The following is a 5,591-nucleotide window of genomic DNA, read 5'->3' as shown; positions in this document are numbered from 1 at the left end:
GAAGCTTCTTCCATTCCGTTTGAGAGTCGCACTTCCACTGTGTCCTAGGATTCCAAGTGTTGCCATGTCGTCACAATGGCCAGTGCTTAGGCATAGGACGGCAGAGTGCCTGGCAGCTCTCACAGACACCTTAGGACTGCTGGCTTTTTGGCTCCTTCCAGCTCCTCCAGATGCTCTGTCATTAGTTATTTCATGTCAGAAAATCTCTGGCCACCCTCATTCCTCCTCCACGAAGTAAGACACAAACAGAATTGCCCTAAAGGGAAGAAGCCTTCTGAGCCTGGCAGAGAGGCAGACTCAGCCACTCAGCATTCCCACAGGCCTGAGCCCAGGGTACGGGACAGAGAGAGGGAGAAAGATAGCCGTAAGCACGAGCTTTTCCTCAAGAGAGCCTAGGCCTCACCTTTCAAGCCCACTTGAATTTCCTAGAGAAAGCACCAGGCCTCGCTGTGCTTTCCTCTGGCAGGAAACTTGGCTTTCGTTCTTTAGGAGACACGCTGACTCAGGACTGCCCTACCCCAAGGACTCACGGTGTGCAGGCCGATTGGTTGAGATCAGCCCTTCTAGCTCTTTCACGGATGATACCAACTGGGAAAAGAGCCGTTCAAAACCTGGAAACCGTGGTGGTTTTCCCTAGTCTACACAGGAACAGCACTCTGAGGGAGAGGAGCTGCTGACGCGTGGTAGCAAAATCTCCTCTTCTGAATAGAAACATTTCGTTGTAAGGGGGTTCCCTAAGCCTTGCCCCATTTTCTCAGCTGCCTATACTGGAGGCCAATCAGGTGGCAGACTCCCCTCAGGCCTTACTTCCCAGGATGTGATACAGACACGTCGCCTGCTTCAGCCCAAAGGCACAGCTGATTGTAAGGTAAAAACCCTGAGTGGGAGCGTTCCTAACTAATCCCTGCCACAAGCACAAGCATATTGCCATTGGTCAAAGGCTTTCTCCACAAGCTTAACACGTTTGCTCCCATCTAGCCTGCGAAGTCCGGGTTTACCAACAAGGAATCAAACTTGAGTTCTAGTACTCAGAGGGCAGGCGACTGCAAACTGTTTCAGCAGGCAGCCCAAACCGAGTACACCTACTTGTAATTTCCATGGGCAGAACAAATGGTGTCAACTTACAGGCCTCCAGCCCTGGAGGGGCGAGGGACACATTCTCCTTGTGAAACAAGCCCATGCCTTCAGGGTGAAAGGCCTCTATGCCTCTTTGCTTCTGCAGCCCAGGATAGGGTCAGGTCTGAAAGGCTTCCAAAAGAGCAGAGATAAAGAACCTTTGAACCACAGAGCAGGTGCAGCCGAGAACAAGGACTTCTCTTGGCCTGAGAACACCAACTGCCCAGCGCTTCTTTGGGGTGCACATGTGTGGAGAAAGGGGGTTGCCATCTGCTGCATCATAACTTCTCCGGGCCACGTAGTGTGAGCACAAGCAGAGTGACCCAACGTCTCCTCCCAGTTTCCTGTGTAAGTTGTACAAGGCAAACTCCCTGCTTGAATCCCTGCGTGGGGTACTTACCCTCCAGAGAAAAATGGATGCTTGGGACCCTGGGATAGTATCTAGGTTAATGTTGTGTGCATCCACGTCGCAGCTGTTCTCTCTAAGCAGGTCCCAACGGCGTTTTGGAAGAGTTTCCTGAGAGGGTCGGAAACAGGAAAGTAGCCGACAGGCCCACAAGGATGCCAGTGCTCTCCAGCAACAATGCTACCAGCCTTAGACACTTGCGTTCTCTTGGGTACATGAAAGAACACTGGGCTTGGAAGCTTCTTCGTTCCAGTTTGCGAGTTGCCCTTCCACAGTGTCCTAGGATTCCAAGTGTTGCCATGCCGTCACAATGGCCAATTCTTAGGCCTATGACGGCAGAGTGTCTGGCAGCTCGCAAAGAGACCTTAGGAATGCCGGCTTTTTGGCTCCTTCCACCGAGAAACCAGCTCCTCCAGATGCTCTGTCATTAGTTATTTCATGTCAGAAAATCTCTGGCCACCCTCATTCCTCCTCCACGAAGTAAGACACAAACAGAATTGCCCTAAAGGGAAGAAGCCTTCTGAGCCTGGCAGAGAGGCAGACTCTGCCACTCAGCATTCGCACACGGCTGAACCCAGGTAACGGGACAGAGAGAGGGAGAAAGATAGCCGTAAGCACGAGCTTTTCCTCAAGAGAGCCTAGGCCTCACCTTTCAAGCCCACTTGAATTTCCTAGAGAAAGCACCAGGCCTCGCTGTGCTTTCCTCTGGCAGGAAACTTGGCTCTCTTTCTTCAGGAGACACACTGACTCAGGACTGCCCTACCCCAAGGACTCACGGTGTGCAGGCCGATTGGTTGAGATCAGCCCTTCTAGCTCTTTCACGGATGATACCAACTGGGAAAAGAGCCGTTCAAAACCTGGAAACCGTGGTGGTTTTCCCTAGTCTACACAGGAACAGCACTGTGAGGGAGAGGAGCTGCTGACGCGTGGTAGCAAAATCTCCTCTTCTGAATAGAAACATTTCGTTGTCAGCGGGTTCCGTAAGCCGTGCCCCATTTTCTCAGCAGCCTATAAAGGAGGCCAATCAGGTGGCAGACTCCCCTCAGGCCCTACTTCCCAGGATGTGATACAGACACGTCGCCTGCTTCAGCCCAAAGGCACAGCTTATCGTAAGGTAAAAACCCTGAGTGGGAGAGTTCCTGCCTAATCCCTGCCACAAGCACAAGCATATTGCCATTGGTCAAAGGCTTTCTCCACAAGCTTAACACGTTTGCTCCCATCTAGCCTCCGAAGTCCGGGTTTACCTAGCTAGGAATCAAACTTGAGGACTAGTACTCAGAGGGCTGGCGGCTGCAAACTGTTTCGGCAGGCAGCCCAAACCGAGTACACCTACTTGTAATTTCCATTGGCAGAACAAATGGTGTCAACCTACACGCCCCTAGCCCAGGAGGGGCGACGGACACATTCTCCATGTGAAACAAGCCCATGCCTTCAGGGTGAAAGGCCTCTATGCCTCTTTGCTTCTGCAGCCAAGGGATAGGGTCAGGTCTGAAAGGCTTCCAAAGGAGCAGAGTCAAAGAACCTTTGAACCACAGAGCAGGTGCAGCCCAGAACAAGGACTGAACTTGGCCTGAGAACACCCACTGCGCACCGCTTCTTTGGGGTCCACATGTGTAGAGAAAGGGGGTTGATATCTGCTACGTCATAACTTCTCTGGGACACGTAGGGTGAGCACAAGCAGAGTGGCCTACTTCTCATCACAATTTCCTGTGTAAGTTGTACAAGGCAAACTCCCTGCTTGAATCCCTGTGTGGGGTACGTACCCTCAAGAGAATGATGGAAGCTTGGGACCCTGGGCTGGTATCTACGTTAATGTTCTGTGCATCCACTTCGCAGCTTCTCTCTCTAAGCGGGTCCCAATGGCTTTTTGGAAGAGTTTCCTGAGAGGGTCGGAAACAGGAAAGTAGCCGACAGCCCCACGAGGTGACAGTGCTCTCCAGGAAAAAGGCTACAAGCCTCAGACCTTTGCGTTCTCTATGGTACAGGAAAGAACACTGGGCTTGGAAGCTTCTTCCATTCCGTTTGAGAGTCGCACTTCCACTGTGTCCTAGGATTCCAAGTGTTGCCATGTCGTCACAATGGCCAGTTCTTAGGCATAGGACGGCAGAGTGTCTGGCAGCTCTCACAGACACCTTAGGACTGCTGGCTTTTTGGCTCCTTCCAGCTCCTCCAGATGCTCTGTCATTAGTTATTTCATGTCAGAAAATCTCTGGCCACCCTCATTCCTCCTCCACGAAGTAAGACACAAACAGAATTGCCCTAAAGGGAAGAAGCCTTCTGAGCCTGGCAGAGAGGCAGACTCAGCCACTCAGCATTCCCACACGCCTGAGCCCAGGGTACGGGACAGAGAGAGGGAGAAAGATAGCCGTAAGCACGAGCTTTTCCTCAATAGAGCCTAGGCCTCACCTTTCAAGCCCACTTGAATTTCCTAGAGAAAGCACCAGGCCTCGCTGTGCTTTCCTCTGGCAGGAAACTTGGCTTTCGTTCTTTAGGAGACACACTGACTCAGGACTGCCCTACCCCAAGGACTCACGGTGTGCAGGCCGATTGGTTGAGATCAGCCCTTCTAGCTCTTTCACGGATGATACCAACTGGGAAAAGAGCCGTTCAAAACCTGGAAACCGTGGTGGTTTTCCCTAGTCTACACAGGAACAGCACTCTGAGGGAGAGGAGCTGCTGACGCGTGGTAGCAAAATCTCCTCTTCTGAATAGAAACATTTCGTTGTAAGGGGGTTCCCTAAGCCTTGCCCCATTTTCTCAGCTGCCTATACTGGAGGCCAATCAGGTGGCAGACTCCCCTCAGGCCTTACTTCCCAGGATGTGATACAGACACGTCGCCTGCTTCAGCCCAAAGGCACAGCTGATTGTAAGGTAAAAACCCTGAGTGGGAGCGTTCCTAACTAATCCCTGCCACAAGCACAAGCATATTGCCATTGGTCAAAGGCTTTCTCCACAAGCTTAACACGTTTGCTCCCATCTAGCCTGCGAAGTCCGGGTTTACCAACAAGGAATCAAACTTGAGTTCTAGTACTCAGAGGGCAGGCGACTGCAAACTGTTTCAGCAGGCAGCCCAAACCGAGTACACCTACTTGTAATTTCCATGGGCAGAACAAATGGTGTCAACTTACAGGCCTCCAGCCCTGGAGGGGCGAGGGACACATTCTCCTTGTGAAACAAGCCCATGCCTTCAGGGTGAAAGGCCTCTATGCCTCTTTGCTTCTGCAGCCCAGGATAGGGTCAGGTCTGAAAGGCTTCCAAAAGAGCAGAGATAAAGAACCTTTGAACCACAGAGCAGGTGCAGCCGAGAACAAGGACTTCTCTTGGCCTGAGAACACCAACTGCCCAGCGCTTCTTTGGGGTGCACATGTGTGGAGAAAGGGGGTTGCCATCTGCTGCATCATAACTTCTCCGGGCCACGTAGTGTGAGCACAAGCAGAGTGACCCAACGTCTCCTCCCAGTTTCCTGTGTAAGTTGTACAAGGCAAACTCCCTGCTTGAATCCCTGCGTGGGGTACTTACCCTCCAGAGAAAAATGGATGCTTGGGACCCTGGGATAGTATCTAGGTTAATGTTGTGTGCATCCACGTCGCAGCTGTTCTCTCTAAGCAGGTCCCAACGGCGTTTTGGAAGAGTTTCCTGAGAGGGTCGGAAACAGGAAAGTAGCCGACAGGCCCACAAGGATGCCAGTGCTCTCCAGCAACAATGCTACCAGCCTTAGACACTTGCGTTCTCTTGGGTACATGAAAGAACACTGGGCTTGGAAGCTTCTTCGTTCCAGTTTGCGAGTTGCCCTTCCACAGTGTCCTAGGATTCCAAGTGTTGCCATGCCGTCACAATGGCCAATTCTTAGGCCTATGACGGCAGAGTGTCTGGCAGCTCGCAAAGAGACCTTAGGAATGCCGGCTTTTTGGCTCCTTCCACCGAGAAACCAGCTCCTCCAGATGCTCTGTCATTAGTTATTTCATGTCAGAAAATCTCTGGCCACCCTCATTCCTCCTCCACGAAGTAAGACACAAACAGAATTGCCCTAAAGGGAAGAAGCCTTCTGAGCCTGGCAGAGAGGCAGACT

This window comes from Eschrichtius robustus, chromosome 14 (genome assembly GCF_028021215.1).
Source record: "Eschrichtius robustus isolate mEscRob2 chromosome 14, mEscRob2.pri, whole genome shotgun sequence".
Classification (NCBI taxonomy): Eukaryota; Metazoa; Chordata; class Mammalia; order Artiodactyla; family Eschrichtiidae; genus Eschrichtius; species Eschrichtius robustus.
This window is presented reverse-complemented; position numbering follows the sequence as displayed.